The sequence below is a fragment of the Myxocyprinus asiaticus genome, chromosome 30 (assembly GCF_019703515.2).
Source record: "Myxocyprinus asiaticus isolate MX2 ecotype Aquarium Trade chromosome 30, UBuf_Myxa_2, whole genome shotgun sequence".
Taxonomy (NCBI): domain Eukaryota; kingdom Metazoa; phylum Chordata; class Actinopteri; order Cypriniformes; family Catostomidae; genus Myxocyprinus; species Myxocyprinus asiaticus.
Window position 1 is genome coordinate 32,078,774 of NC_059373.1, and position 15,729 is coordinate 32,094,502.

A 15,729-nucleotide genomic window follows, 5' to 3' on the forward strand; every position below is an offset into this window, starting at 1 on the left:
GTTCACAGGGTGATGCCAAAAGCAAGGTGTATTTTTAGTTGTAACAGAAATAAATACAGTATTTTATTAACTTTACACCCTAACCCAAACCCCAACCCTAAACTTAACTGTCAGTGGAGTAAAAATGTAATTTTAGAGTGAAAATGCAATCTCTGAATCGCGCTCACCATTGTTTCGGTGAACATGATTACTTCCTGGTTTCCATGGGACCAGAAACCGTGTCTCTGAGTGAACGAGTTTTGCGACTTCAGTCCAACTAAAGCTTTTACATGACATATTTTGGTAAGTTTAATAGACATTTAATAGCTTTTTTAATATATATATATATGGATATATAATTGTTTTAGTTCCACTGAAATTGAACTTTTAAAGTGCATGTAAACATACCAAGGGTTTCACATAAAATAAATATTGCCATCAAAATTTAAACCTGTTGATTATGTAATATATTGTGCTATAACCACACAAGCGTGCTAATAATAAATGTGTGTATCAGAAAATTCCATCCTTCCATGCCATTTGGCTCCAAATTAGAGCATTTTAGGAAATTAACTGTTGTTGGCCCATAAAATAAAAGTATGATGATGTATATAAATTAAATATTAATTCCTATAGGTGGCATATAAAAAATTACATCATTACTATAAAAATATTAATATCATCTAATGCTTCTCGAAATAACTCGAATGTTTTATGATGTGTTCATTGATAATTCATACTGAAACATAAAATGTATCATTAAAAACTGCACAGCTGTTGTATTTCTTTGAATTCTACTTCCTTAAATGCAAATTACAATTCTACATTCTACTGAATTCAATTCAGTTCACATTCAGGAATCTAAATGGAATCTCAAAGGCATTCTCAATTAAATTCTGAAAGTAGTACAACACTGATACACGCACCCAACTGAGACCTCTATGTAAAATCTCAGGGTTGTCTACATTACGAGAAGGTTCCTCAGACTGTGTGCATGTCTCTGTCTAATAAGAAATGACATTGGGGGGGTTTTATGCATCGTATTGGGTTTTATACGCAAAAATGTTTCAGGATCTGCTAAAGTTCATTCACATAGAAACTGTTTATTTATTCAGCGCAAATTAATCTTCTCTCTTTTCTACCACTGCCGTCTGCGCGTGGAGGGGGTTGTGTGTCTAACATTCACCTGAGGCTGCCTAATGATACCCCTGCCTGCGCATAAATGTTTTGCTTCAGTTTCTCAAATGCAGCGTATCTCTTGTTGACTTGGGCTAGTTCACCACCAATACAGTACATTTTCATGCCGCAATAATGTAATCTCACTCCGAGTGCTATGGAATCAGAATATGTTACATGGTTGAATCACTCAATATTTTATTGTGACCTTTGAATGCTCCTCTCAGCATGTTATTGTCCCCATGGCTTTCATGCAGTCCATCTACCCCTGTGCTTGTCTTTATGGCAGGCCGTTCTGTCTTAAATTCCATATAGTCTTATCTGTAGTGGTCCAGTGGCTTGTAAAATGGTGTGGGGAGAGTTTGTGAAGCTTTGTCTCGGGAGCAGGAGTGACGGATATAGTTGAAAGGAAAGGGTATTGAGCGTTAAACCAGCCAGAGCAACCCAGTGTTATTTTGTGCGCTGAGTGTGGGCCGCGTGTCAGAGGAGAATGTGTGTGTGCATGCAAGTGATATATGATATATTCATATGACTGGATTACATTACTGCCAATGTCTTGTGCTTTAGATCTCAGGTCCAGTGGTTTCATACTGATAACTTGTTATATTGATCTGCTAATGTCATGCTTAACATAACTGTACTGTGCACTGGTGCTGTGCAATTATGATTTAGTGTAATGAATATAGGGAGTACGCAAAAACGCACTGATCTGGCAACAGTTAGATCACAAAAGAATGTAATGGAATTAAAATGCTTGTGGATTTGTATCTACATGGACAATTAAGCACATTTTAGTGCTCTTGTACATTAATTGATTTGACGTTTCATAATCTTCTGTGGATTCTTTTATTTTTTTATTTATTTATTTATTTATTTTTTTTGCTGTGATAGAGAATTAGTGTTGGGAATTATGAACTGGATCTTATTAACAACCAGTGCCATTTTTTAAAAAGATACTGGAACCCGATGATTTTCATGATGTTCGGTTCCGTTAACCGTTCTTGAACATCTGCATTCTTTTTTAATCAATTGGTCAAAAGATTCACTCAACTCAAAATTAACTGAGAACGGTTACTTTGTTATGTATACTTAAAGGGATAGTTCACCCAAAACTGAAAATTATCTCATTATTTACTCACCCTCATGATATCCCAGTTGCATGTGTTTGACTTTCTTTCTTCACCAGAAAACATTTGAAGAAAAACAGAAAAATATCTTAGCTCAGTAGGTCCTTAAAATGCAAGTGAATGGTGAGTTCTCTTTTGAAGCTCCAAAAATCACAGATAGTCAGCATAAACTTCATCCATACGACTCCAGCTGTTAAATTAATGTCTTCTAAAGCAACACAATCATTTTTTTGGTGCGAAAAAAGCTAAATATTTAAGTACTTTTTTTAAACTCTAAATCTGCATTTTAAATTTGCATTTAAGGAAACATGTGACGCATGTGAATCGCATTGGCATCTGAAGCACACAAGAAGTGAGGCACGTGCGTCATAGCCGGAAGAGCAGCGCTGTTTACAAGTGAGAAGGAGGAACGCTGTACAGTAGCTTGGTTGGTTTTGGTTTAGATCTGTATTTATCTGTCTCTTTACTCACAATGGTCTGTTTGTGTGCTTATCCTGGATGTCTCAACTGAGAGGAGAATGTGAGATTACGTCTGTATCATGGCAACGTGAATACATCACACGAGAGAACGCTTGAACTCCACCCTCTCGTGAATCCTAATGGAAGCGGTGGATTATAGTTAAAAGTACTTAAATATTGATCTTTTTTTTGCACCAAAAGTGACCTTATCGCTTTAGAAATCATTGATATAACAGCTGGAGTCTTATTGATGACATTTATGCTGACTGTCTGTGATTTTTGGAGCTTCAAAAATTGGTGACGGTGTGGTTGTTTCAAGGAGCACAATACTTGTTGACCCCTCTCCAAACATAGTGCTTATGGTTGTGACCATAAAGCTCTATTTTGGTCTCGTCACTCCAAATTACAGTGTGCCAGAAGCTGTGAGGCGTGTCAAGGTGTTGTCGGGCATATTGTAACCGGGCTTTTTTGTGGCATTGGCTTCTTTTTGGTAACTCGACCATGCAGCTAATTTTTGTTCAAGTATCGTCGTATTTTGCTCCTTGAAACAACCACTCCGTCTTTTTCCAGAGCAGCCTGTATTTCTCCTGAGGTTACCTGTGGGTTTTTGTTTGTATCCTGAACAATTCTTCTGGCAGTTGTGGCTGAAATCTTTCTTGATCTACCTGACCTTGGCTTGGTATCAAGAGATCCCCGAATTTTCCTCTTCTTAATAAGTGACTGAACAGTACTGACTGGCATTTTCAAAGCTTTGGATATCTTTATATATATTTTCCATCTTTATAAAGTTCCATTACCTTGTTATGCAGGTCTTTTGACAGTTCTTTTCTGCTCCCCAAGGTTCAGTATCTAGCCTGCTCAGTGCATCCACGTGAGAGCTAACAAACTCATTGACTATTTATACACAGACACTAATAGCAATTTTAAAAGCCACAGGTGTTGGAAATTAACCTTTAATTGCCATTTAAACCTGTGTGTGTCACCTTGTGTGTCTGTAACAAGGACAAACATTCAAGGGTATGTAAACTTTTGATCAGGGCCATTTGGGTGATTTCTGTTATAATTATGATTTAAAAAGGAGCCAAACAACTATGTGATAATAAATGGCTTCATATGATCACTATCCTTAAATAAAAGACACTTTTTTTGCATGATCAGTCATATTTTCAAAATCAATGCCAAACTTTCACAATTTCTGCCCAGGGTATGCAAACTTTTGAGCACAACTGTATATATATGTGTGTGTGTGTGTGTGTGTGCGTGTGTGTGTGAGTGTGTGTGTGTGTGTACATAAATAATAAATTATAGTATTTGTTATGAAAAAAATAGTAGCCTAAACACATTTAAAAACTTGAACTACAACTACTGCAGTTATAATAAAATGTAAGGCTTATTGATCCTCCTAATATATATATATTTTTTTAATATAAAACTATATAAATGTAGCCAAGTGGATACATTTCATGTAATTTAACTCATCATAAATTGGAGGTGGCCCATTTAAGAGTTTTGTGACAAATTTAGAATTAATCATATCTCATTTATGATTAAAGATTTATACCTGTTAAAATAGAAATGTAAAAATTAATTAGAAATGTAAAAAAAAAGAAAATAAATGTAATGATGACTAACCATTTTTTTGCACATTCTTTGAGACAAAGTATAAAGTAAATATATTTATGATTATATTTTAATGTTTGTTTTAATGTACCATACACCATGATTAATTGTGATTATTCACAGAAAACTGTGCCTTACATTTAGTAAATTTGTATAGATTCACAGGAATCGTTTCGCGGAATTAGAATTTGGTCCAGAATCATGAAATTCCTTATGATTCCCATCCTTATAGAAACAGTTATGCTATTCTACAGTATGTAACTGCAGGATTTCTGTGTACTCAGAGCTACAAATCTTATCCAATAAATTACATTATATTTCCTTACAGTTTGTTTACTCTATTTGTTGATAGGTTTCTTTTTATTGGTCTTTACAAGGACACTGGCCACAGTTTCGGTTGCAAAACATGTAGCTGTTTTGCACGGCCAGGTAAAAAATATAAACAAAATGCTCACTTTGCACTTGAATGTATGAATAGATGTTTTTGTAATGTACACAATGCACACATTAAGCTGAGCCGTGGACCCTTTTAGCCTCTGGGTGATTTCCACTTAACCCTAGTGTGACCCATAATTAATTATTTAGTTCAGAGCGATTATGATAGGCCTTTCTGTTGACAATGCTGCTCTTTTAAACCTATGATAAGTGGCATGACTTATGGCCACTCTACAGTCATGTTGATCCTGTATGAAAAGGTTATCTGGATGGATGTGCTTTCTAGATGAAAATGTTAATCTCCCCCCCCCAGAGGTGGTGGAGGGGCCACTGTGGGAGGTTTGACCATACTCCCCGAGGCTTACAACTGCCCCTTTAAATAGCTTATGAGTCAAGTCTATGCATATAGAAATGGACCATCACTGGTGGGAGGGGTTGATTGGTGACTCTTGTATAGCATGTGTGTGGATGTAATTAGAGAGATGTCAAGTGGTCACTAAGTGTGGTGGGCACAAGAGAACCTCCAATGAGAAGCTTCCCAAGGTGTTTTTCTCTGGATTTAGAAGATGCTGTGTTTTGCTACTGTCTCAGATGACCCTAGGTTTTATTCCTGCTGTGAAGCGTGATAAAGTGAAATGGAATTACACTGTTTGGACAAATAAAACTACCTTTAAAAAGCTAATAGGGTGGATGTGATACCCCTTCTGATGGACAGCCCATCACCTCAGCACTCAGTTTCAGTACTTGATGTCTTGGGTTCAATTTTTGTTTGTGTCTGTGCTGTTTTTCGATAGTTTTTTCTATGTAAATGTAATGGATTGACATCTTTGACTGTTGTGACGCGTCTCGCTGTTTTTCAGAGTCTCACACAGGATAATTGCATTTTGAATGAATTAAGAGGTTTTAGCACAGTAACTTCTCGGCCTCTTTGTAACTGTGTGTTTGTGTGCGGCAGTTTTGTGTGAATAAGCAACAACCAAAAAAGGCCAAATGTAGCCCAATACCTCAGTCTAGTGTAATGCTAACTGTCTGAGCATTCACACATATATGTATGTGAACACACACACACGTTAAGCAGAAGTGCCAGTGGAGCTCATATTAGCTTTGAGTGGTAAAGTGCCTCTATGCTCCTAATGGGCTATAAATCAGTGCAGTCGCAAGCCTGTTTACTGCAGCAGAGTCCTGATCCTTCACTTTACAGCCTGTGATGGAAAAACCATTTAAATAAACACAGGACCCATTACATCTGAATCACTGCCACCTCAGCACAGTCAACATAAGCCAGTACACACTGCCAAGTTTGTAACCAGTTACCCCTGTATTTTATTATTCTAAGTGAATTTCAGCCTCAGACGACCTTGAGACAGACGAAACATTAAAATTAATCTTGTATAAATAAGATAATCAGACATGAGAATGGCTCACAATTGCAGGGGATCTTTGGATCAGTGTTAGTTTTATTAGTTCAAAACCTAAGATGATGTCAGGTGGAAATAAAGTACATGTCATGGTTTATATGCAAGTTTTTTTAATTCCAACATAATAAATTAAAGTTATACTGTAGTTCATCCAAGGATGAAAATGTTATTTATTCACTCACCACATGTTGTTACAACCATGTATTATTGCATTTCTTCTTTGCGATGTTGGGCTGAATGTCCAAGCTTCTGTTTTCCATACAAGGAAAGTGGATGATGATTTAAAGTATACTGCCAAGCTCCAAAAGGACAAAAAGCTTCATAAAATTAGTCCATACCACTTGTGTGCTAAATGTTAAGTCTTTTGAAGCCATACAATAGCTTTGTGGGGAAAATATTGAAATCTAAGTCATTGCTCACTTATAATCTTCCCCTCTGCTGTAGGGCTTAAACCGGTAGCACTTTATTTTACAGTACTGTTCTACATTTACATACTATATAATTACAAAAACCACAGTTGTTACTAGGTACTAACCCTAACCCAATCCTAACATTAACCCAAATACATGTAGTTACCTAATATTATTCTGTACTTTCTTGGGTAAGTACACTGTACATATACTGAAAGTACAAGTACTGTAAAATAAAGTGCAATCCTCAAATCTCGTTTGTGGTTGCATTTTCCAGACTTGTCACACCACAATTGGTGACTGTTTGCTGTCAATCATATCAAACCTCCCTACTTTCTTTGCATGGAAACCAAATGCTCCCCAGGTAACAATTTTGGTTCCAGAAACTATGGTTATAAAAAATAAAACCTAAAACGTTAGGGATTGGTTCATAAAAGAATAACCCAACGGGGAACATATGTTAGCATTTTAGGGAATGTTCTGTGTTTGCTGGGTCAGACATTCTGCCTATCATCTAATTTTGTGTTTAAAAAAACAAAAACAAAAAAACAGTATGGAGTTGGAACTAAATGAGTGTGAGTAAATTAACTTCAGTTTAATTTATAAAATATACAGTATATTTACAAATCCATGTTATTGGTGGAATAATTGTTCATTCTGATTATTAATATAAATAAAGAATTTTTAATAATCATTTATTGAACAGTGGTGTTTTATTTATCATCTAGCATGATCAAACTTATATTGTTCATAGCGCTAAACAACAGAAGTTCTCGTGTAAACATGAAAGCTACTGTGAACGAGCTTCGCTCTTAGCACTCTTAAAGCACAGTGCATGTAATTGAACAGAAGATTTTCAATGAAAAACTTAAAAAAAAACTTATTTATATTTATAAACTTATTATATATTATTTATTTTTTTCTTATCAAAACCTATTCTATGCATTCAGAAGATTGGAATATGATGCATGGGTCGACTACTTTTATAAGTCATATGGGTTTAGATCGACAAGGGTGAGTAAATTATTATATCATTGTCCTTTTTGGGGTGAACTATTCCTTTAAAGAAATGCAGATTTTGCCCTTAAGAAAAACCAACAACTCAGTAATCCAGTGGAAATATTAGTGTATTGCAGGGCAAAGTAAATTCACCACACACACACACACACACACACACACACACACACACACATGTTGGTGAGGCTATCCTTATGAGGACTCTCCATAAACATAATGATTTTTATACAGTACAAACTATAGATTCTATCCCCTAACCCTACCCCTAAACCTAACCCTCACAAAAAACGTTCTACATTTTTACATTTTCAATAAAACATTGTTTAGTATGTTTTTTAAGTGATTTCAATTATGGTGACACTAGAAATGTCCTCATAAACCACATTTATAGCATAATATCCTTGTTTGTAACCAGTTTGTAACCTAAAAAAAAGTCTTTGTAAACCACTTAAACCAGCCCACACACACACCTAATAAAATTTGTTTGTCTTTTGAAGCAAAACCACATGAATTTATTTTTGTTTGCATTTGATGGGGCATTTACACATGACACATGCAAGCAAACACACACATATCTTTTGTGAAAAAAGGCATGTATATCTAAAAAGTGTCTCTTGGCACAGCTGCTCTGACATGTCAAATGACAGATTCTAAACTCTTCTAAGCATTGCAACTACTATATGGTCGGCGAGCATCTCTGTGTGCCAGCTCTCAGCTTGAATCTTTCTTTTCTGAAAGACACTGAGATCAAAATAGTCTCTGCGTCTTCTCTCTGTCTCCCTCACTCCCATTTTTCTTTTGTCCGTTAGGAAACAATGGTGATAATGGAGGCAGCAGTGAAGAAAAGAGCAGGAACTTTGCCCAGGCATGTTCCACATCTTGCACACGGCAGGAGAATGCTTTGACAGTCTGACACCTTTAAATCCAAGCATCATTTGTATTAATAAAAGTAAGCATAATCCGCTCTTTATCCATTAATGAGCAGCTTCCGGAGATCAAACAAAATGTGATGAAATTCTTCACACAAACTTTTTATTTCACCTTATGTTACATTTCATACTGAATATCGCTAATTGTTTTGCACTGCCAGTATGGAAATATTGAGCGTTCTTGGCAAAATGGTCCCCCCAATATATGCTCTGTGAGATTCCTCTCCTTGGCTGGTCTAATTAGCACCAATGAAGGTGTTGCAGCCCACCTCCATCTCTGCAGATTGCAGCAGCTGTTTTAATTCTAGCAAGAGCAATGCTAAATTTCATTAAGACCAAAAGCCTCCTCATACATGCAGACAGGTGAAGGAAGTGGAGTGTATTCAAACTGCTGTGAGCGACGGATCAGTCAGCCTTCCCAGTATTTCATGTAATGCTTCATTGATGTTGCAGCATCACACTTTTTGTTCTCCCAGCATATACAAGATGACATTTCTGAAAACTGAGATTGCACAGCTCCGGGACTTTGGAGAAGAGGTCAACCTAACAGTGATGACCAGTAGAATTATCCACACAGGGGCCGAGCCGGAGCCCACTCTGTCCTGATCCTTTATGAAGGTTAACAGATTCTTCGGCTTAGTGGGGAGATGGACCCATGTTATGCCAGGCGTGGATGTGCAGGTAATTAAGACTGTGCTGGAGTCTTGTCATTGGCATTACCAAGTTCTGTAGCCTATGTCCATTACTCATAGTAAAGCTCATTTCAGAGACCAGAGAACTCTGTTACTTATCACTACATTTCAGCCTCTATGAATGGAAATGGCTAATTAAATCAACAGAACTCCATCTTTCAGCAGGAAATATGGACTGATATAAAAAGAACCAAGTCCATGCAACTTTGTCACATAATGAGAGTCGGCATGGCACTTACATACATGAATAAATAGCTCATGATGTTTTATTTTCCCAACTGATCTCATGAAAAATCAGTGACAGGTTGTAATTTTTTTTCAGCTAAAACCAGTCCAACTGCCCCCCAGTGACCGAAGCTGGAACTACAGTCGTACGCATGTACACCTTTGCGCAAGACACTGTGCAAACACAAGAACTTCATTGTTTCAATGGATGAGTAGTAATAACATTTCTATACTCCTAACCCAAACCCTAACCCTACCAGTTTTGAGACCAAAGCAGTGTTATTTCATTTACTTCTTTACAAATGTAATATCTCGCTAGCTCGATAATATCTTTCTAGGAGATCCAAAGGAATGTGACGTTGAAGGCACAGCGCAGGTGATTTTTGGAGCATGAACAATCGCCGCATGATGCCACTTGTCCAGAATTTGGCGCATCCAATAAGAATTTGGGTGGGAAAACATTCAGAACTAACACTCCAATTTCCTTTGAAATCATGTTGCATTTAAATGATGACTGAACAAGAAAGGCAAAAAATAAGTACGAGAGAGACCAAGAGGGGGAGAGAGTATGATCACAACATGTTCACCAAAAATTTAAAAAGTTTAGCTAAGGTTATGGAGAGGAGCAGGCAAGGTGCCCAATAAAAAGATAATTTATGCAGCTGCGTTCAGTACAGTGAAGGCCTCCGTACAAAGATGCCCTGTTCTAGAGTTGCCCATAAATTGTGGGTCTATGAATGGCTAGCTGTGCAGGACTATTGGGGACTTTTCTCCACCACTCCTCCAGAGGGTAGAGTCTGAAAGCTATTTCCCCCCGTTAACCAAGCTGATTTGTGGGACGCAAATGGCCAATATTGACGCAGACCTCACTGCTCTTTTTTCCAGCCATGGCGTCTCCTGAAGGAACTATCATGCCACTTTATCACATCTTTCCTACAGAGGCTGGGAACTCAAGGCCTGTGTGTTGGATAAGGGCTGTTCTTCTCACATCCATGTGGGGTTAGATTAGACACACTGTCATTATTCTGCCAACATAGAGACATACGTAGTGTATCCTCAAGACAAGCAGGGATGGTCAACACAATCATATTGGGAGGGTCAGTGTGAGAGACACAGAGGTATGACATCCCAGATTAATCATGTAGGAAGAGTGTGAAATATGTTTTTCCTCTAAGGGTCTTTGCCTAGGAAATGAAATCTTGGAGCAGCATTTCTAACCATGCAATGGTTACAGTAGACCATAAATCACCATGATTTTGAAATATGACACATGCCTTGATCATCAAACCCTATCCTAACCCATGTTAACTACACACAAAATAAGAGGCAAATTATGATGATTGGAGGTTGATACGAATGGTGTACAGACCCCTTACTCCAACTCTAAACAAAACCCTAAAACTATCCTTTCCACTATCCCTAAAATCTGATTGGTTGGTAGAAATGTTGTTCCAGGACCAATAAGAATGTTCATCCAAGAACACGTCTTATTAGACCACATCAGATACAAGTTTTAGAGCATTTACATTTTTATCGGTGGGAAAGTACCTTGGATAAGCACCTCCAATTAGCTGTGGCCAGTGGACCTACAGTGCTAAATGTTTTATTACAGGCTGATGCATTCAGCAGCATCACTGTTTGTCATTACCAGCTCTCAGTGGCTAACACACAGTGACCACAATGGTGCCAGGGCCTCAGTGGAGAGCTGCTCAAACCTGCATGTGCTGGAACACACTTATCAATAAGTGTCTGCAGAATGGCCATGTTCACCTCCTGGTGAATGCATCTTTGTTGCATGTCAGACTGTTTTAAAAATACATTTTTTGAGTAATGAATGCCCCAGTTATTCTGAACTTAATGACCCTAATATAGATCTACAGGTTCAAAAATTGAACTGGAGTTTTTGCCACTCCCAAGCGGAGCAGACAAAACAAGGCACCTGCATATTAAGCCTCAGCATTTCAGAATCCCATGGTATTTCTGAGGAGCCCATTACATCTGACACAAAAGTTGTTTTTTTTTTGTTTTGTTTTTTGCCACACGTTTCGACATTTTCTTGTGAATCATAAAAAATGAATGATGACCTCAATAGTCTTTTACATCTGCGTGAAGATCAATAAGGTGTGGGCGAGTAGGTTAGGGAGTCTCCAGAGGTTGGAGAGAGGGAAGTGTTGGGAGGGGGGTCTTCTTCGAGGCATGCTCTGCCTGTACGTGAGCTGCCGGATTCTCTAAGTACTGTGTTTAATTGGAGGCCCGGGCTGGGGCTGGCAGATGAGGTGCTGAGCAGGGCTGTCAGTGCAGAATGGTGCAGCAAGGAGGCAGCAACACTGGAGCTCCTCTCCATTGAGAGCCCGGGAGTCCCATACATTATTGATTGCTCCTGAGATAAAAGAGGATGGTATGCCATGCACCCTGATTCTCGGGGAGGAAAATGAAAAGGGAGACATAGAGAGAGAGTGAGAGTGAGAGTGATGCCCTGGCTTCCAGCATAGTGTCAAGGAAGAAAAACAAGACCTTGAGAGTTTGATTATTTTCCTTTTACAATGTTAGAGTATCAAAGTACTTTCAGTATTCATTATTCATAGATAGGCTCATCAAAAACAGATATTCCTTCACAATGCTGCATCTTCCTAAGCGGTTCTTGTACATACAGCGAAAGAAAAGTAATTCCCGGAAGACATTTTTTGGCATAATGAAGAATTACAAACGTAGTGTCATTAAAAGTAACTGAAGTTCAGTAATCATTAACTAACCAGATTTGCATTTACTGGAGGAAACACCAGTGCTTTCAAGGCAAAGAACAGTGTTAAAGTTTTAGGTAAGGTAAGATTTAAGGATTTAGTTCTATGTATTTAAATGCCACATCAGGGCTATAATCTTTGCAGTTGTCACGACACTCAGCACCTGTCTTTTTTTTCTGTCTGCTTTACTTAAAAATGCAATACCAACTTGGCTGTGTAAACACAAAAAGGAAACCAAATCACAATTCAGAATGTAAATAAAACTAAGGAAAAAGACCAGTCAGTAACCTTATGCAAATAACCAATCAAATCAAATCAAATCCATTTATTGTCATATACACAAGTGCAACAGTGGGTGAAAGTCTTGGGTGCGGTTCCAAGCAACATAGCAGTATGACAATTACAATTAACATCTGATTTACACATAACACAGTTTACACATCTTGTTACACAACACAATATACACCTAATAATATACAATATACAGTATACACAAAATAAGAAGACTGTATACAAAAAAAATAAAAAATAAAAAATAAAAAATAATGGAATGGAGGGCTACAATTGATGGGTTCAGGCTGAATTAGTCACTGGAATTTGTTTAGAAGAAAAAAGAAGCAGAAATAAGAATAACTTTAATACAGTACTTGCCTTGCAAGTACTATAATAAGATGCAGTTCAATGTCCTTCAACACAGACAATGTGCATGTGTACACCAACTGTCACGCCATGCCCATAACATTCCATAAAATTTAAATATTAATTTAGGTCAAATTGACCTTACAGCCAGCAACCAAGGCAAATGGCAAAAAAACTTCCCCTCCACCCAGAGGAGCCTGAACAGTGATCGCTGGCACCGGTTCATGCTCGCAGTCACCACACGTATGTGACGGAGAGACATTAGTTCCCTGCTTCAGGACAGTGTGGCTGCTCGGCCTCTGCTGCCGTTCCCCAAGGCCCAGGAGCCTCAACATCCACAAAGCCCATGGAAGCAGCAGATGTCGGGGCTGCTGTGCCGCTGCACCCCCCACTCCTGCCCTGAGGCTGTGTGCAGAGCGAACAGTGTGTATAGGACACTAGGACAGATGGCAGGGGGCAAGGGTAGGGCTCAACAGAGAATGCGAGTGGTCCGCAGTGCCAACTCTGGATTCATAGGCATGTATGACATGTTTACCTCTGTGGATTGAAACATATAAAAATATGCCCTTTAATGGTTATAGGTTTTATGCCTCTGGAATGTGGAGCTGCAAACAATTTGTTACATGCATGTTATTCTCATTAATATCGAAGAAGAGCTGTTTCAGCAATTAAAATAGCTTATGTACCTTATAGCACACAAATGTTCTGGATGCAATTTTTTGCAACATAATATCCAAAGGATATTTTTTTGTGAATCACTTTGCAATATAATGCATGTCCAGTAATTACTTTATCAAATGTGCTGAAAAAGTCTTAGGTCTGTGTGATGTGCAGTAATACAGTTGATAACAAAACGCAAAAAAAAAAAAAAACCCCCAAAAAAAACACCACACTGGATTGCAATATGAATAAGTGTGTGTCTGGTGGATAAAACAAACCTGAAGCTGCTCTATGGAATAGACGGAGGTTGGGAGGATAGCGCCATCTAGTGTTCACAAATTTGGGAATTCACTAAGCAGGTTCAACACTTTATCCCAAGTTGTGCAAACCAGGGACTAAAAACGAAATGTTTTTCATTTTGGTTCGTTCTGAGCAAAAAACTGTATATTTTCATTCTGGTTCAGAAGTTCCACAGACTCCTTTCCAAAAGGTTACCGGTTAGAAAAAAAATAAATAACGGTTAATAAAGTTCTTTTAAAAATGGCAGTACTCTGCTAAGGGGTGGGTGAAATACCAGTTGCAGTGTTGCCAGATCTTGCAAGAGAAACAAGCAGCATGTTCTGGAAAAACAAGCCCAAAATAAGCCACTAGCACTTTGTTTTTTAAATTTTTTTTTTTTTTTTTTTTTTTGGGCAACATGAATTGGTGCATTTCCAGAAATTTACTGTGATAAACACATTGGCCTTTGGCTTCATTAAAAAAATGATTGGAACTATATTAACCGGTTATAACCAGTTACTGGCATTTAAAAATAATGTTTTCACTCCAGAACAATTGAAAAATCACTTTGTCCTGGTTTTCAGTTACGTTCTGTAAAATAAATAAATAAATAAATAAATAATAAAATACTTTTATTTAATTTATATTTATTTATTTATCTGTTTTCAGTTTTCGTTTTTGTTCCCTGCACCATTTTTAGTCACTGGTACAGACAGCATCCCTAAGACACGATTCTCCACCTCCAAAATGTAGGCCATGGTGTCTGGAAAAGATCCCTATAAGCAACCTGGAATGACAAAAACGGTGAAGGATTAGTGAATAAAAACTCTCGAAAATGGGCATGAACGAAATCAACATTATCTTGGCAATAAGCCTAAATCATTTGCTATTATTTATTTTCGGTACAAACCTTTCGTGTTCAAACCTTCCATATTCTGAAATTACACAGACCAGAAATCCATACAGATGACAAAGATCTTTCAAGATATAGGCTACGGGCTACACTTTACCCCAGCCCTCATGAAATAGGCTTTGGTTGAGATGACATGTATAATTCATCGCAACGCCCCATTGTTTGACCATTAAGATGATGTAACATCTCCATTTTGGCGCGCAGGCGAACTGTCTGTGTCCCGCTACATCAGGAGACGCGTCTCTTGACTTTTTGAACTCGGTTGGCTTCTCCACACGACGCCAGCCATCTAAGCGTGTCGTATATCACGGGTGAGAGGCAAACGATGGCATTGCCATTGATAGCGTTTATGCTTCGCCGCCTCACCGACATAATGAGCACATTATCTGCGCGCGCTAGGACTGCCGCTCGCCCCGCTCTTTAAATATTCACATCCAATGTGTATGGAAAAAGGTAGGACAGTTGGTGAAATGCAAGGATTTTATTCATTCAAACTTTGTTTTGCAGATCTTTTTTTTTTTTTTTTTTTTACGAAAGATTTAAAATATTCCATTACAATGTTACATTGACTCTCAGTGTTCCAAATTTAACTGACAGTTTGACTATAATATCCACAGTGTTTGGGTACTATAGGATTACATGAAATCTGGAATATGCAATCAGAATACAAAAAATCAAGTACAGTACATGTAATTAATTATGTTACATAGTTACCTAATACACTTAAAATTATATTTTCATCAAAACATGCAGTGAGCAATTCAAAATTAATCTGATTAGATCATCTAAAATTATATAATCAGATAATATTAAAATGAAGTAACCTTTGTTGCATCTATTTAGCCATCTACAGCTGTCTTTACACTGCAAAGATGGTGTCGTGGCAAAGTGGCTCCGAAGTGACAATTTACGCAGAAGCCTAAAGCCTAAGCTTACCTAAAACGTAAAACCTAAAACTCTTTTGTTTTGCTTCCTTGCAATCACGGGTATTTCATGCTGGAAATGTAAAA

The 15,729-nt window shown here is 37.7% G+C and overlaps 1 protein-coding gene and 1 long non-coding RNA gene across 2 annotated transcripts in view; one reads left to right on the plus strand and one right to left on the minus strand.

The window, feature by feature from the left end:
• The window catches only part of LOC127421608 (neurensin-1-like), a 46,476-nt gene that overhangs the window by 18,114 nt on the left and 12,633 nt on the right, over positions 1 to 15,729 (plus strand). The window lies entirely within an intron of this gene.
• LOC127421609 (uncharacterized) lies at positions 12,432 to 15,218 on the minus strand. Its single transcript, XR_007894028.1, has 3 exons — positions 14,717 to 15,218; positions 13,806 to 14,593; positions 12,432 to 13,404 (listed from the first exon to the last, which is right to left on the minus strand). It is a non-coding gene; the product is annotated as an uncharacterized LOC127421609 (long non-coding RNA).